Here is an 18,651-nt window from a genome sequence, read left to right as displayed (position 1 = left end):
CGCTTACTGGAAGCACCTGGTGGGCTAGTTAGCCCCCAGGGGCCCTCAGGATTGAAGGGGAATTATTTCCCCAACTTAAAACGCGCCACAGGGCTTGTTTGCACACGTTAACTGAGGCCCCGTCCCCTCCCTTCACCATTGTGTAAACACGTCCTGTGGCCGTTTTTAGTTGGGAGATTAAGTTAATTTGAATCCTGAGGGTCCAACTAGCCCACTAGGTACCTCCAGTATGCGCCACAGAACTGCGTTGCAGAGAGGTGTAAAAAGTGGCGCGGCCTGGACCACCTCTCTGCAACGCAGCTCAGTGGCGCTTACTGGAAGCACCTGGTGGGCTAGTTAGCCCCCAGGGGCCCTCAGTATTGAAGGGAAATTATATCCCCAATTTAAAACGTGCCATAGTGCGTGTTTGCACACGTCACCTCAGGCCCCGTCCCCTCCCTTCACCACTGTGTAAACGCGCCCTGTGGCTGTTCTAAGTTGAGAGATTAAGTCCCCTTGAATCCTAAGGGTCCCTAGGGTCAAACTAGACCGCTAGGTACCTCCAGTAAGCGCCACAGAGCTGTGTTGCAGAGAGTTGTAAAAAGGGGCTTGGCCTCAGAACACCTGTCTGCAGCGCAGCTCCCTGGCGCATACTGGAGATGCCTGTTGGGCTAGTTGGCCCTCAGGGACCCTCTGTATTGAAGAGGAATTAATTACCCAACTTACAACTCGCCAGGGGGCGCGTTTGCAGAGTGCTGCAAGGAGGGGGCGTGGCCTCCGGCACGATGCCAGTCTTTTATTTATTTTAATTCTTTAAGAAGGGGGGCTGTGTGGTTCCCCTTCTTATTCTAATTTATTGGCCCTGATGACCCCATCCCCCAGGGCCTGTCTCCTAATTATATTTTTTTGACCCCAATCCCCAGGGCCGGCCACTGTTTTTTATTATTTTTAAAAAATATATATTTACCTAGGACATGCTGGACAAACCGTACGTACCTATCACCATGACGATTTACGTGATATTCATTAAAAGGCGACTATGCATACAATGAATCCAAGTGGAATGTATTTACACCACTAGTGAAGCTCTGACATGTCTGATGCCCTACCGTGCCTAATCCCGGTAGACACCCTTGTCGTTTATTTATACAAACATGGGTAGCTATTGACGGGCACATTTAATACACATGCACACCAAGCCATTCAAAGGGGATTCGACAAAAATTCGACCAAAACTATGCAAGAAACCCCCCTCACGGTTAATAAAACACACATCCACTGCCGGATGTGTAATACTTTTTATTTTACTCTCTGGAAAGGGGACGAACATCACTTGAGAGTCACAGCACGCTCCTGGCAGAGCCCAATGCTGTGTTACACCCACCAGTGCCCGCCGATTGCCTCACACCTCTGTGTTGTATTCCACCAGCTAGTGCATATGCTATGACACTCTCTAGCCCATGTGCACTGTAACACCACCCCGTGAATATGTCATGCCACACTTGTCTTCGCACGGGTTATATTGCCCCATCTAACGTGCCTTCCTCGATGCCTATGTTATAACGCACAGTGCTATGCCATACATATTACAATCTGGGATCCATATCTTTGTCACAGTGCATATGCAACGTTACACTCCCCAGCACATATTTTATATTACAACTTTAGAGACTAGTTAGGTTACACAACACTGCCCTGTGCATATTAGACTCCAAGGCGCATATCACATAGCACGCGCTAGTGCCTGTGCTATCTCGCGCTCTCCAATGAATCTGTCATTGCGCAAAATGTATTGCATATTATATTTCACGCCCGGTTCATCTTATATCACACTTTTTGGGGCATAGTTTATACCATACACTATATCTAGTTTCCATTTTCATTCATGCTCTCAGGACTATGTTCTATATACCACTGTGTTCACCTACCCTTTTCACGGGCATTACATTTTGCGATAGGGGGTGGAGGGTCAGGGGGTGTTTCTGCCAAGTGTGCCCGGAGTCACAGTCACAAACGTCCTCTTCTTCCTGAATAAAAGTGAGATTATGCTGCATACTTGTTCATATTTTAAGTAGTTCGCACAGACACACGTTTTAAAAACAATAAAGTTCCTAATACCCGCCTTCTCTGAACAGTTAGCTTGCTGCCCCATCCACCTCCTCCCTATCCTCTGTTGTCTGAATCCATGGACTAGCCTCCTCCCTCCTGCCATGCATGGTCTGATGTGCTGCCACTGCCCTCAATTTAGTATGATGTACCAGTCCACTCCTCCTGCCCTCCATTGCCCAATTCTATGCCCCATCATTGACCTCCTGCTTAAACTCTGTGCTTAGCTTGCTGCCCCTATTCTCCTTCCCCCTGCCCTCCGATGTCTTTGTGCATGCCCCAGCTCCATCCTTTTTGCCCACCATGTTCCATGGACCTGCCACTCCTATCTACTCTGAGTGTTCTGTTGAGCTGCCACTCCCCTCCCACCTGCCTAGCATTGTCAGATGACTGTAACCTGTCCCTGCCACCTCCACCCTGCCTGTCCACATGCCATGCCCCTATCCTCTTCCTCCTGTCCTACATGGTCCATTGTACTGTCACACCCTTCTGCCCTCCCTGGTCTGTTGTGCTGAAACTGCTCCTCCTGCCTGCCCCGTGCGGTGTGTTGTGAGGCCCCTTCCCCTGAACTTTCTTGTCTGTGCACAGGTCCTGACCCTCCCTTCTATCCTCCATGGTCCTTTGGGCATGCCCCTGCACCCTCCTTCTTGCCCATCATAGCCATTGTGCTGCCACTAACCCTCCCACTTGCCATGCATGGTCTTCTGTGCTGCCATGGCCCCTCCCACCTTCCCTGTGTGGTCAGTTAGCTGCCCCTGACCCCCTCCCACCTTCCCTCCATGGTCTGTGTGTATGCCATCACAGTCTCACTGTTGCTCTTCATGGTGTGTCTTGCTTCTAGTGCCCATCCTGTCTGACCTCCATGGCTATCTTGCTGCTCCTGCCCTGCCCCAGTGCCCCCAGCCCTCTGTTTACATGTGCAGACCCCTACTCCCTCCCTCCTGGCTTGTCTGTTCCATTGTAATGCCCCTGACCCGTCCCTCCTGCCCTTTATGGTCTGTTATGCTGCAGCTTTCTCTCCTGTCTGTCCATTATGGTCAGCTAGCTACCATTGCTTCTTGCCCCTCTGTTCTCTCTTGTCCATGTGCATGGTCCTGTCCCCTCCCTCTTGCTTTCTATGGATTGTTGTGCTGCACTCCCGTCCCGCATGCCCTGTGTGGTGTATTGTGCTGCTGCTAACCCTGATGCCTGCCCTGCAGGGTCAGTTTGGTGCACCTCTCCATGTCCCTCCTGTCCTCTGTTATCCAAGTCCATGTCCCTACCCCATTTCCTTCCATGATCCAATGTACCATACTTGCGAACATTTTGAACTTGGTAAGAGGGAGATTTTGAAAAAAACTGGGGTATTGATTTTCCCCTTTGAGTTACATTGAAAAAGAGGAGATTGTAGACAGGAGACAGATCAAATAAAGCCCATTTGAGCTTAAAAACATTGGACGTTTCCCGGCTGAATCGGGTCTGTTGGCATGTATGGTTGTCCTACCATTGCCTCTTCCTTCTGCCCACAATGGTCTATTACATTGCCACAGCCTCTCTTGCAAGTCCTGTATTGTTGGTTTGTTGCCCCTGCCCCCCTTTCCACTGCCCTCCATAGTCTGTTGTGCTGCCACGGCCCTTCCTGCCTGCTCAGTGTGGTTAAATTGTTGCCTTTGCACCCTCCTACCTGCCTTCAATTTTCAGAGTCCGTGCCCCTGGACTCTGCCTCTCAACAGTATGAACAACTAGATTGCTAACATTCTATATTTATTACAAAAGTGTGGAACGCCTGAAGTCATCTTGATGTAATCAAAACTGTAATACCTAGAGCATTTCCTTTAGAAATTACATATATGAGAGGGTCTTATTGGCATCAAAATTATGGTTAGTGCTCTAAAAGACTAAAATAAGGACATATTTTCTGAGTTTTCAAATAGCGACAAAGCACTTTTAAATTATTTGTTATCTTTATGTTTTTTTATCCAGTTGACCACTTGATTAAATGTTGCACTTAGGGGAGAGGATGTGGTGTTACTTCCAGAACTGCAGACTTTGCAACTGGGGAACCAGGTTGGAGTTTCTGCTTCAGCTCGACATTCTGTGATTCTGGTCAAATCACTTAGTCTCCCCATGTCTACAACCAAAATGAATTTGTTCTTGTGTGATGTAACCAATGCTCATGTAAAGCACTCCAATACCTGACAAGTCTGCACTATATAACAATGCAAAAACACAAAATAATAAGTGTTTTGCACACTTCTGTCATTGGGCTATATTTGGGCTACATCTGGGTGATTTTGGGCTACATTTGGGCTCTTTTGTCTCCGGTGGCCATCTTGGGAGATTTATTTGTTATGAAGTTTCCTAATTTCCTCATGTACTGCAGTCTCCTCAGTAGGAAATGCTTTCAGTTTTTTACTTTGATTCCATCATGAAGGTATTCAGATATGTCACACATTTGCCATAAATTCTGAATGTTAGCACTCTAGTTGCTCATTAGATCACTGTAGTAAAACTACTGCTCACCAGGGAAAACTGCTGCTGGTATTAAAAGTGCATGTTTCAGCCTGAAATAGAAGAGGATTTGAGAAGTCAAAATGTACCCTCATTTTCATTCTTCAGCATTAATCATAATTTCTATGGCAAAATGAACCCCCTCATTGTGTTCCTTTTTAAATTAAATGTTTTAAGTGTTACCAGTTTATTCCAATCAAGATGGCTTCAGGTGTGCCATACGTTTGTCATAATGAAGACAGTAAGTGCTCTAGTTGTTTTTAAGAACACTCTGGGACATTCTGTCATTGGGCTATACTTGGGCTACATCTGGGTGATATTTGGGCTACATTTGGGCTCTTTTGTGTCTGGTGGCCATCTTGGGAGACTTATTTGTTATGAAGTTTCCTAATTTCCTCATTTACTGCAGTCTCCTCAGTAGGAAATACTTTCAGTTTTTTACTTTGATTCCATCAAGAAGGCATTCAAATGTGTCACACATTTGCCATAAATTCAGAATGTTAGCACTCTTTTTGCTCATTAGATCACTGTAGTAAAGCTACTGCTCACCAGGGAAAACTGCTGTTGGTATTGAAAGTGCATGTTTCAGTCTGCATGTCAGAATTTTTTAATGAAATAGAAGAGGATTTGAGAAGTCACTCAAAATGTGCCCTAATTTTTCTTTCTGTAGCACTAATCATACTTTTTATGGAAAAATGAACCCCCTCATTTTGTTCCTTTTTAAATTAAATGTTTTAAGAGTTACCACTTTAATCCAAGCAAGATGGCTTCAGGTGTGCCATACGTTTATCATAAGTAGGACTGTTAGCGCTCTAGTTGTTCTTTGGAACACTCTGGGAAGCTGCAGTAGAACACAAAGGAATCAACTGACAGTCTCTGCCCTTGTTGGATGTACATGTTTTACTGAGAATGTCAGACTTAATTCTCACATGACTGAGAAAGATAATGTGAATTTACAGAAAATAAGCTCTCAGTTTAGCTTATAGATCACCTTCCAAACCTCTGTGGGAAAAGCATAAGAAAATATTTTTCTCTCAATCATGATATCCCAGCAGAAGGCTTTTTCACATGGCGAAATCACCTTAGAACATACACAATTCCTAAAATGAGTATGGTACCATCAACAAATGATTTATAATGTAACTAAAGTCTTAAAACCTTCTATTAACTGCAATGCTTTTTAATGAGGTGCTATCATGTATATTGGTCCCAAGATGGCTGCCAACACTTCTTGGATGAAGTGCTGACAGCCAATCAGATCTCAGGATGAGATGTGTGGTTAGGCTCCGCCCACATATATATATGATTTTACTTTTGATTTTCTCAGGAACTACTGAACAGATTGACACCAGACCTGCAAAAGGCACATCCCTGACCTGAGGACTACCTCTTTGCCAAATTGCAAGTAATTCTGTTCAGCCGTTTGGGCTGTACCTTGGACTAAAGGTCCCTACGGAAAATTGCATGGGAAAAACACGTTTTGGGACCCCCCTTTTTTCTCAGCCCCCGCTTGACGAATCCCCCCGAGACTTTCAGGGTAGGAGCGGAGCAGAGCGCCCACCTATTTTGAAAATTTGACGAGGATTCATCAACCGGCGCCAAAATTATTCCAAATAGAATGTTGCGGATTTCCTATGGAAACACGGTCCTAACTATAACTATCTACTGGCGACCGCCAGTAGATAATATATATATATATATATATATATATATATTCCAAACGAAAAAATCCCCACGTCCGAGGATAAACAAGCCCACCAGCCGGTAGATTTAAAACAACTTCTCTTTAATTCGCAGAGGGTTTTTGCATTACGCGTTTCGACCGCACTCGGTCTTAATCATATGCATCATGTGATTAGGCCAGTTGTTCACCTTTTAAATCCATAGTTGTAAACAGTGAAGATGGACTGTAAAAAGCGACTCAGTACATATATATTAATTTAGACTATAGTAGTCCTTAATTGGGTAAACTGCAGTCAAGTAGCATTGTTTTACTTGTATATATGCACAATATTTCCCATTAGTTGGCATCACAAAGGATATTTTCACATTCATTTTGATTGCTTAGACTGCAATACCCATAATGCATCATTTGCGCTCCAACATGTCCATCATGGATTTTTGTCACAGATTTTCACCTTTTGCAATTTCATGGTACCTCCAGCCTCTTTAAAAATATAACATGTTGCCTCAAAACGAACCAATTCCATGTAGGGCAATACTGCGATGTTTTCATAGCACTCTGAAGGCACCGTTACTGCTTTCTCACATGTTTTCATTCAGAGTGACTTTTCATTTCCTCCAAACACACTCTCTGCTCCGTCGTTTCTTTCAAAGTTCCCGGCATGTACAGGGGACATTTCCCCCATAAATCCTGGCTGACAAAAAGTGTTTCCAAAAATCAATGTACTCTCGAGTGGGCCCCTCGTCCTGTTTTGGCAGTGGCCTCACCTCTTGCCATTGTTCCCGTCTTCACTTTACAGCCGGTGGGCGCCCTTTACATATAAATCCAAACGAAGTTGACGCTGAGAAGGACGCCCTTCCTGGCGGACCGGGGCTTGTTAGTGGAGCGTCACCACCATTATATTCCGGGCGTCCTTCTCAGCGTCAACTTCGTTTGGATTTATATGTAAAGGGCGCCCACCGGCTGTAAAGTGAAGACGGGAACAATGGCAAGAGGTGAGGCCACTGCCAAAACAGGACGAGGGGCCCACTCGAGAGTACATTGATTTTTGGAAACACTTTTTGTCAGCCAGGATTTATGGGGGAAATGTCCCCTGTACATGCCGGGAACTTTGAAAGAAACGACGGAGCAGAGAGTGTGTTTGGAGGAAATGAAAAGTCACTCTGAATGAAAACATGTGAGAAAGCAGTAACGGTGCCTTCAGAGTGCTATGAAAACATCGCAGTATTGCCCTACATGGAATTGGTTCGTTTTGAGGCAACATGTTATATTTTTAAAGAGGCTGGAGGTACCATGAAATTGCAAAAGGTGAAAATCTGTGACAAAAATCCATGATGGACATGTTGGAGCGCAAATGATGCATTATGGGTATTGCAGTCTAAGCAATCAAAATGAATGTGAAAATATCCTTTGTGATGCCAACTAATGGGAAATATTGTGCATATATACAAGTAAAACAATGCTACTTGACTGCAGTTTACCCAATTAAGGACTACTATAGTCTAAATTAATATATATGTACTGAGTCGCTTTTTACAGTCCATCTTCACTGTTTACAACTATGGATTTAAAAGGTGAACAACTGGCCTAATCACATGATGCATATGATTAAGACCGAGTGCGGTCGAAACGCGTAATGCAAAAACCCTCTGCGAATTAAAGAGAAGTTGTTTTAAATCTACCGGCTGGTGGGCTTGTTTATCCTCGGACGTGGGGATTTTTTCGTTTGGAATATAATGGTGGTGACGCTCCACTAACAAGCCCCGGTCCGCCAGGAAGGGCGTCCTTCTCAGCGTCAACTTCGTTTGGATATATATATATATATATATATATATATTCACTGAAAAAACCATAGGTTTCACACATGTTATAGTTAGCGGAAATTTTACTGATAAAAAACCAATGAAATTCCCCCGTTATAGTTAGTGCAGGCAACTATAACTCACGCGACCGCAATCCTCTGCTGATGCTAATACTGTATTTAGACACTTATTTGCCCATGTATTCTTCCATACATTTTTAGCTATACATATATTACAAATATTTTTTTTTCATAAAGACACATATGTCATCAGCAGAAGATTGCGGTCGCGTGAGTTATAGTTGCCTGCACTAACTATAACGGGGGAATTTCATTGGTTTTTTATCAGTAAAATTTCCGCTAACTATAACATGTGTGAAACCTATGGTTTTTTCAGTGAATTTGCAAGGTTTTTTAAATGCTAATTCCTAACTATAACGTGTGTGAAACCTATGGTTTTTTCAGTGAATTTGTACGGTTTTTTAAATGCTAAGTTACTTTACGCCATTCGTGGCGTGCGCGCCCACTTAACGCAGTTCGTTCCGTGCGCGCACGGTGCGCTTCGCGCACCGTGCGCGCACAGTGAGCACGCGGTGCGCTTCGCGCACCGCGCGCCCACTTTACGCAGTTAGTGCCGTGCACGCACGGTGGGCACGCGGTGCGATGACAAAGCAAGAAAGCACGTCAACAAATCTGTTTCTGCTTTCCTCCGTGACTATGGTATGGGTGCCATTTACCACAACAACTTGCGTTATGACATGCAAGACATTTATAGAGGAGATGGTGTGCACTTCAATGATGAAGGGAACAGAGTCTTCCTCTTGAACCTTAGACTCTGCATCGGTACTTACTTGTAGGTACCACTAAAAAATCATTTCATAAACACAACGGCTCTTTTTAGAGCCCCCTAATATCTAAACACTTAAATCTGATTTTCATTTTTTTTTTTTTTTTTTTCTACCGTACGCTTACCGTAAGCTTACCGTACGCGTACCCCGTGATTTTTTTTAAAATCAATAAATGTTTTCTTTGTACTTTACAGTCCTTCTTTGACCCCCTCACAAATGTAAGGGGGTCTGTAACTCTCCTCATTGCCCCCTTTTCTTGTTTTCACTCTTTTTTTTCTGAGTGAAATACACAAAATGGCGGCCGCCGCTTCCTGGTTTCGGCCGATTAGAATGTTTACTAAGATCTAAGAGCCAATCAGAATCGCGCTCGCGCACGCCACCGTACGCTTACGGTAAGCGTACGGTAAGCGTACCGTAAGCGGGCTCAGATATATATATTGATTTAAAGGCTATTTTCTCAGAATCTACTGAACAGATTTACACCAAACCTACAAAAGGCACTTCCTTGACCTAGGGACTACCTCTCTGCCAAATTTCGAGTAATTCTGTTCAGCCGTTCGGGCTGTAGCTCGTTCTAAAGGTCCTATGGAAAAATGCATGGGGAAAACGCGTTTTGGGACCCCCCTTTTATCTCAGCCCCCGCTTGACGGATCCCCCCGAGACTTTCAGGGTAGGAGCGGAGCATAGCGCCCCACCTATTTTGAGAAATTCGCGAGGATTCATCGACCGGCGCCAAAGTTATTCAAAATAGAATGTTGAGGTTTTCCTATGGAAAAGGGGTCCTAACTATAACTACCTACTGGCGACCGCCAGTAGGTAATATATATATATATATATATATATATATATATATATATATATATATATATATATATATATATATATATATATGTATAGATATATATATATATATATATTAATCGCCAGCTTGATGATTTTAATACAAAATTGTATTGGTTTTATCTAACTATACACAATAAACATTTACTTTACCCTTCTCTATATTTGCGCCGACCATACTCCGTTCCAGGTTTTCATATTCCCTGTCTTGTGTCTCCTGGTTCTCCTAGTCTTCCTTTCTCCAAGTCCCAGTTCAGCCTTTCCTTTATTGGTGGTTACCTGATTGCCTGCACCTGGTTAAGGCCTTACTTCTGACTTTCTCCCTGCACCTGTGCTCTTTCCCTGAGCCTCCAGCTATTTCAGCTCTGTCAGCGCAGAATGCAGTGACTTGCAACCGACTTCTATTGAGTCTCCTTGTGCATTGTTGCATTCCCGCTGCTCTTATTACAGGCCTGTCCTTTGATTCAGTTTTCTTTTTCCTCTGTACCCATTTTTCTGTTTTTGGCTATTTGTAGTATCTGATTCTGACCCTTGTTTTCCTGCATCTTTGTTCCTGTGTTAGCCATAGTTCATTGTCTACTGTGTGCACTCTTCTTGATCTTGCCCTGTTATATGCATATTCCTTGCCTTGTAGTCTGTGATCCTGTTTGTCTTCCTATTTCTGATCTGCTTTTTTTGAGTGCAGATCTTTCATAGCCTTGTTCTCAGAATTTCAGTCTTGTTCTTGACCCTAATTCCAGTCCTGCTTTTGCCTGAGCCCAGTTTCTGTTTTGGTATCCTTGTTCTGCTCTCTGTTTTTCTGTCTTGTATTATTATCCTGACTTTCAATGCTTCCAAGGGTGCCAGTTTGATTCCAAGGCTTGTCACATTGGGAAATAGGACCACACAGTGCACCTCTCCATATGAGTTGCTGGGTGTCTCACAGAACTCTGTGAGATTAATCTGTTCCTTGCTTTCGTATAAGATCTTTTCACCTCATAGAGAGATCACTTCTGAGGAATAATTTATGATAGTTTGTCCATCACTTCCCTGCTTTACCTTCCAGTTGTTACTATTATTGTTTTCCCTCCAGACTTCCAGTTCTTTATTTGCTGCCTGGTCCAACCTGCTTCTGTCCTCTGCTTCTGTCCTGCTCCCCTTCCACCTTTCAGGCATTTTCTTGTTTGTATTCCCTCCAGACACCATACGCAAACCCTGTATCCATTCTTGTCCCAGTCTAACCCAGCTAGTCCACTGACCAATCACCCTGCTAGTTCCCTGCTAGATCTCTGACACAACCACAATTCTTCTCAGGGTGAATTCACCAGCAACCCTAAATTAACCTGTGGTCAACCCTCAGGTGGCTTGGCACAGAGAAGTCAGGCGTAACTCAGAGGCAATGTGTGAAGTCTTTGTGCAACACTTTAAACTACAAGACAGTGGAAACACACCACAAAAGGAGCCCCACACCTGGTTAGAAAATAGAGTAATTTTAAATAAATAAAACAAGATCAAACTGACAAAAATCTAATAAGCAGTACCAGAGATTTGCAGGTTTAAAGATGTCAGTGAGAATTGCCCTAAAAAGCACAAAGCTCCAGAAGTGGATATTTGGTTGCCGAGACCTGAACAAAGTCATAAGTTCAGTGCAACCACGATGGAGCGCGGGCTGGCTACAGGGACCCAGTTAGGCCTGCTGAATAACAGTACCTTAAGTCTTGGTTTGGGAGGGTTGCTAGGTTCTGCACGGAGGATGCGTTGCACAGCCAAGGTGATACGTAGGTTCCGAAGGGATGCGGAGCTGCGGTGCGAAGTCCTGCATTACTGTTGAGAATCACTTAGATGAAGGCTTGTGATGCCTAATCAAGTGTAAAGGATGTGTTGCGCAGTAACGGTGATGCATCGGTTCCGAGGAGCTGTGAGGCAGCAGCGCGAGAACCTGAATCGTAACTAAAGCTGCCATTAATGAGAGATGCGAGGGTCTGTGTCAGGAAAGCATTGCACAGGCGGCGGTTACGTTGCGGCTGAGGGGTCGATGCGGGGTCCTTCGCATTGGAAGAACCCTTGTAGTAGAGACGATGTATCGGTTCCAAAGATGATGCGTCAAACAGCCAAGGCGTTGCACCGGTTTTGCTGATAATGTATCGCAGAGGAGATGCGTCGGTTCTGCTGGATCCATGGATGGGCTGGTAGAGAACCTTCAGGCCCAGTTCTAAGGGTTTAGGACTGAGGTGGTACCACTTGACAGGATAGGACATGATGACACACAGATGGCAGAGTACAGGTGCGGGGTTCAAGATTGTTGGATCCTTTTGTCCCTGAGGCTCTGGTCAGGAGGCCAGCCAACTATCCCTTGGGGCAAACACAAGGAGATGATGGACGGAGCGCTGACATTTTTCAGGCACTCAGCCCCAGTCACAGATCTAGGTTGAATCCGTCATCGTTCTTTAGCTCACTTTGCCACCCCAGTTCAGACCCAGCCATATGCAAATCAGTCTTGACCCTGTTCTTTATGGGATCAGTCCAGCCCGAACTGCCAAGCCAGGTCTTCCCTGGATTGGATTCAAGCATCCTGCATATGTTGTTTTTGAGGTGACTGTGTGTAGTTTCATTAGTATTACTTGCGGGGTTTTGTGTGTAACTATTGTGTGACTATTGTGAACTGTGCCTGCCATCTGCTCTTGTAGGTCTATCAGTGTACTTATAAATGCATTGCTGTTCCCCTCCTTGATCTTTCCTTTTCCACACTCTTTTTAGAAGATATTCTCTCAAGTTTGGATTCCGATCTCCTGTCCGCATCCGTATTTGTGTCCCAAATATTCCACACACGTGGCAGTATATTCCATACACAATAGGCAGGATACTGCCTTTTTTTTTTAATGGGGCTTGTTGGATTTCCATTTGATGTAGATTAGCATACTATTTTCCATTTATACAATTGGTATTGTGAATTGGGCCCAAAGTGCTGTTAGTTAAAATCCCATAAAGTGTCACTTTATTTAGGAGATGAACGCCCTTTCATGTGTATGAATTGCACATTCTCATCTTTTGGCGCTGTCATATCACTCAATCCTACTGAATATGCATTTTCTGTATTGGAGTAATTAAAAATTTGTGCAATGCAATTTTGTGTTTTTTTAAACATAATACGATGTGGGTTTCTGAACGCTTCTCTATAATTGTATTCCCCTTTTTCACATATATAGTTCCCTTTACCTTTTCATACCTCTTTCATTGCTTCGCTATGTCATTCCTCTTATAGTCTTAAAGGATTTAGAGAACGCTCATTGGGAAGAAACATTAAGAATCAGAGTGCGCAGATGAAAGAAGTAACAATTAAGATTCATGCTGCACACAGGATAATGTGCTCAAGTGGAAAACGTTGGAAGAACTGTTATGAATTAGAAGAACACAGCGGTGGCTTCTCCGTTATGGCGGAGGAGCGTTGCCCCCCCCCTGCTGAGAGCCAGCAGAGGGAAACAAGAGAAATAAAATGATAATAAAACCCTTTTATTATCATTTTACTTTTCTTATGGTGCTAGAGCCAGCTGAGTCTTGGGTGGGGCGGGCCATGATGACAGCAGGGGGAGGAGGAGTAGTGCGCACCGCAAGCAGTCTAAGGACGGCCAAACCGACATGCGCACTTAGATCTCTCCACCCGAGCTGTGCTGCACAGCAAGGTGGATAAGAGGCACAGGCTCCCAGGCCATGAGCGAGTGTTAAACCAGCCCCCTCAGGCCAATCTTGGCGCTGCTCTCATGCTGGTAAATAGTATTACCAGCATGAGAGCAGCATCTGATAATCGTCTTGGAGCCTGTGTAGTGTGCACCAGCCCATGGGGAATCGGAACCCGAGCAGAAGAACACTGAGACGGTGGCCAGAAGTGGCCGGTAAGTACTTTTTATTGTATTTTTTTGTTACTTACCCCCCCACTACCCTCCACCCTTTGACTCACCACTTGTTATTAATAGCAGCCGCCACTGGAAGAACATAGAGAAGAGCTGGAAACATTGCTTTGGTTCGGCAAAAGCCCTAGTGATAGGTGTAATCTGTACTGGGTTCTCCAAAACGCTCACAGATAAACTCTGATGAAACCAGAACCAGCTGTCTCCATTTTTATCCATGAAAAGACGACCTCATGAAACTGGTCCTGAAGGCTCTCTCTTATGGCTTTTGGTGGATTCAGCGTTCAAACTCGAAGCACTTTTCACCTTCACATGAAGGTAAGTTGAAACCCTGGAAGGTAAGTTGAAACCCCGGATACCTACAAAAATGAATTCCCAGTATATCTGTCATTAGGTCACAAGACCAAGTGGAGCTGATTTTCAGGTGATAAAATCATACAAGAAGATAACTGTTCAGGGTTCATGCTCTGGAACCTTATGAGCCCATACCAGAAGGTAAAATGATGCTGTCTGTACTCCAGGAGTCTCCTAAAAATGACGTTGTTTCAGTTGGATTAGGAGGCAGCTGAATAGAGTCATCTAGGTAATATCAGAGAGAGCATTCCACGTTGCATCTGGCACACCTGCCAAGTAGCATCAGGTCATATGGGGCCAGCTCAGCCAGTTCTGCCTTTTTAGCATTCATTATTTTTCATTTTGGAACTTATATTTTCACTTTACACAGCATTTATGCTTCACAAAACCCATGAATAATATACAAATGTCTGACATGCAATGTGATGTTAGCGAAAAAAGTTAGGACTGGCTTCTAACTCGCAACAAATTGACCTTCAAGCATACTCTTCTGTAAACTGAGTTCTTTGAAGTAGCCTAAAGGCGACAGAAGTTAAGTGTGGCACTTTACAAAGCCTCTTCAATGAAAAAAACAAAGAAAAGAAAAATGGAAGTGAAAAAGTAAAAAATACAGAAAAGTCAAATCTAGGTAAATAGACAGATGTTTTTATATTCATAATGGCAGTGATAGCCACAACAAGGCCACTACTTCCTATTGTGAACATATATGTTCTTAAGCAGTTCAATTCAGAGAGTGGTAAGCCAAAAATAATGCAATTCCTTGAAAATCCCTGCAGGATCTGAACTTTTTTCATGAAGCAGAAGTCATATTTTTCAAGTAACCGAAACGTACAAAGTGAACCTATGAACAAATAATCGCACCATATTAAAAATGTAATAAGGATTTTAAGGGAATGCCTTATTACCTTTAGCGGAATTTAAGGGACCTCCTTACCACCAAGATATTATGCTATGCCAAAATCAGGTACTGTGCCCACATTAAATGTATTTGAACAATTTAGGCTTCTCCTGTCTACAAATTAATCCTCGATTATATTTAAGCTTATTTTTAAAGTTAACGTGAACTTGCTTTTATGGATAACATAGCCTATTTCCTCTTGGAAACAGAACTCGAAATGAAATACTTGTTATTCTCGACCATTTAACCCGGTAATATATTGGAGATCCAGTCCTTAGAGCGTGTACAACTCTTAGACCTCAACATAAAGAATTTCTGGGTTGGTACTGATATGGTTGAGATTACCTCATGTTGTGAATTAACTTGTGGTCAGTTTTTAGGAGGGCTCCATGTAAAATTTTAACCTAATAATCTGTGGTATGGAATCGATATCCGCTGCACTGTGGAATTAAGTTTGACCAATTTTAACACTTACATGCTATAGTGCCTCGCCGGTGCAGAAGGCACTATATTTAATGTGTGTGCACTAAAGCATTCGAGATTTGAAACATTTTGTTCCCATTTGAGTTGTTTCGACATATGTAGGATTCCGTCACCCCTGTTTCTCAAAATGTAATTTAAAAACACCCCACGTGCCCCGCTCTTTGATCCTCGTGCCACGTGCTCCCTTTGCCAGGGGTAACCATTCCCATCTGTCTACTGTCTTGTGGAATTACCTGGACAGGCTGTCAGCTGAGGCTGATGGGACGGCGGCCTACGGGCGAGTGGCTGCAAGCGGCGGCCAGCAGCTGAGAGCCGTGGACGGGCTGCCAAGGCCCATGGCTCGCTTTTCTCATGCAAAATGGATTTCCTGATGCAACACAAGTCTGCTGGTATTATCTCACGAGGTCCTTTGCTCATATGCAATAAGAAAAAAAACACAGCATCTGCACTGTATCATGTCAACTGCCAATTCATTTAATACTTTTCTTCCATTAAAAATTCTCTTTCTCTTTCAAATGCAGTTTTTAGAAACCTAATATTGCATCGCTTTCCTCCTCACGACTTCCGACCATAGAGTTCTATGACCAACTAAGCCTCCCTTCTTTATATGGTCACATAACTTGCTGGAGTCTTGCAACATCTTTAAAATATGCAGCAGGCGGTAATTTTTCACATACACATTCTGGGATACTCGTCTTAATTTGGTAGTACCTCTCAGGGGTGGCTCCTCCATTACCGTAGAGGAGCGTCGCCCCACTGTTTTCTCGTAGTGCGAGAAGCAGAAACATAATTTTTTTATTTTACGTACCATTTTATGTTTCTGCTTCTTGCGCTGCGAGAAAGCAGAAGGCAGAGTATGCCTGGTTGGGGGCCGGCGGGAGAGTGTGCCTGGTTGGGGGTGGGCGAGTCGGGGAGGAGTGGCTTGCCCACTATTGTGGGCCCAGACTCTTTGGTCGGCCCTCTGGGGCACTCTACATTTTCTCTATGTAGGCTGCATGCAGCCTACATAGAGAAAATGGCCTCCCTTCAGGCGCTGTCCGCACCAATCACCACGCTGCAATTGCAGTGTTGAGATTGGCTTAAGGGAGGGGAGGGAGGGGAGGGAGGGGAGGAAGAAAGCTTCCTGTTCCAGGAGTGGAGGTAGTGCGGGACCCCGGCCAGGAGCGGAGGCAGTGCGGGACCCAGTAAAGTAAGTTTGTAACACACCCTTCCCCCGTGCAACCCCCCCACCCATGAGTCATGTGAGCCGCGACTGGTACCTCTTTATGTTCACCATTAATTGGCAGTACCTAAGCAGTGGTTCTGAAATCGTACTTATAATGACATAAACATACACATTTATATGCTCACCACAGTTTAGTTTCTATTAAACTACAATTCATAAAATTCTACAAACAGACGCAGTCATGGACACAAAGAAAAAGAACTTCCTTTTCCTCATCGTTAGAGCTACCATGTATCATCATTCGCTTCAGCAGAACCTTTGAGTCTTGCCATTCTCTTAAATAAACTTACAGATGCTGCACCTCCGCAATGGTGGAGGAGCGCCTGGCTCAGAGCCAGTAAATGAAAAATAAAACAATGTCATTGTTTTTTTTTTCTTTTTCCGGATCTGAGCCAGCTTGCGCAGGGAGGGGGCGGGGCATGAAGAGGAGGAGTGCTATGTGCACTCCTTCAGTGTGCATTTGTGTTTGGCCGTCTGTCTCAGGCTGACCAAAACACACATGTGCACTTAGGTTTGCCCAGCCCGGCTGCATTGAGCAGCCAGACAAACCCCCACAAACTCCCTGGTCTGAGCAGGGCGTCTTTCGTGCCTGCTCAGACGAATCCCCGTGCTGCTCTCACATTAGAGTGGCGTGGGATTTCAGGAAGTCCGTGACGTGGACCCAGTGCTTTCTGGGACCAGGAAGAAGGTGGCCAAGCACAACGCGGGAGGTGGGCGGCAACTCCAAGTAAGTTTTTCTTTTTTTCCCCTTTTTTTATCATAACCCCCCCTCATGTGTTCCCCCTCCCATGCTCCTCCATGCCCCCTCCACCCGCCCCGCACCTCTTTATTGTGGTGGTTGCCACTGTAAACTTGTAATCTCTGTCAGCTGGCAACTTCCTAAGCTCTTTTTAAATGATATGGGACAGAGCCTGCCTTGAGGCTCCCTATGTAAATTGAAAAATTACATATCTTTTACCATAGCACATCCACCTGCACCTCCAGCTGAAAATCTCTCGACACTTAGGGCTGTATTATGAGTTTGGTGGTACGTAAACAGCCGTACCAGCAGTTGCAGTCTGAGCGCCGCAAGCTCGGCAGTCCGATCGCCGTTTACGAGATGGGTGGATTGCTATTGCAAAGGCCACGGCTGAACCGCCTACACCTCCAGCATTCCGCAGACTGCCAGGGACACGGTTGGGAAAAAGCTGCTACCATAGGGCAGTACAGAGGAGTTTCACCACCGTCGGTATTGCTGACTGCTGCGGTGGGACCACCAGCTTCAAGTCAGCAAAATTGAACGATTTAGTATGCGTACTCACCCCTTCCCTGTTATTTTGGTCAGAGCTTGACGTGGATCCCTTTCTTAATGTCCTGCTTCACAGTAGCAACTGAGGATTACGACCCTGTTTGAGGCGATAAACACGTGAGTCATTTTTGTACCATATACCCTTTGCCTGGATTGCCCACATATGGGCCAGACTCCGGCAATGGGCAGGTGGTATTTTTCCAGATGTATCATGCATATGTGTGCATTCGACACATATGCAGTCGAAATGTTCACACAGGCATAGATGCATAAGGAAAACAAATGACCACCAAATCACAAATCACCACCGCTGCAAGATCTCCGCATCCATACTGCCAGCACCATGGTAAATGCGTAATATGGTGGTCGGAAGAACGCAAGAGCTGTGGTCTTCTAGCGCAGCATTCGGGCAGTCGGACCGCCAAACTTGTAATCATGCCCTTATGGCCTGGTTTAGGCTTCTGCGGATGGAGTAAAGGCAGTTACGGTGTCAAAGGATAAACTGGCACATGCATCAATATTGGCTGTTGTGATTCCTTAATTGCGATTTTTAAGGAATCGCAATTAAGGAATCGCAAAAGCCTATGCATGTAGAAATCGCTTGAAAAATAGCGATTTCTAAAGATTCCTTAATTGCGACTCACAAATTGCGAGTCGTAATTAAGGAATACCTCCCCATTCATTCCTATGGGCCAAGAGGCCCATAGGAATCAATGGGAAGACATTCTCAATTTGCGATTCTCAATTAGAGAATCGCAAATTGAGAATGCA

This window comes from Triturus cristatus, chromosome 1_2, assembly GCF_964204655.1.
Source record: "Triturus cristatus chromosome 1_2, aTriCri1.1, whole genome shotgun sequence".
Classification (NCBI taxonomy): domain Eukaryota; kingdom Metazoa; phylum Chordata; class Amphibia; order Caudata; family Salamandridae; genus Triturus; species Triturus cristatus.
This window is presented reverse-complemented; position numbering follows the sequence as displayed.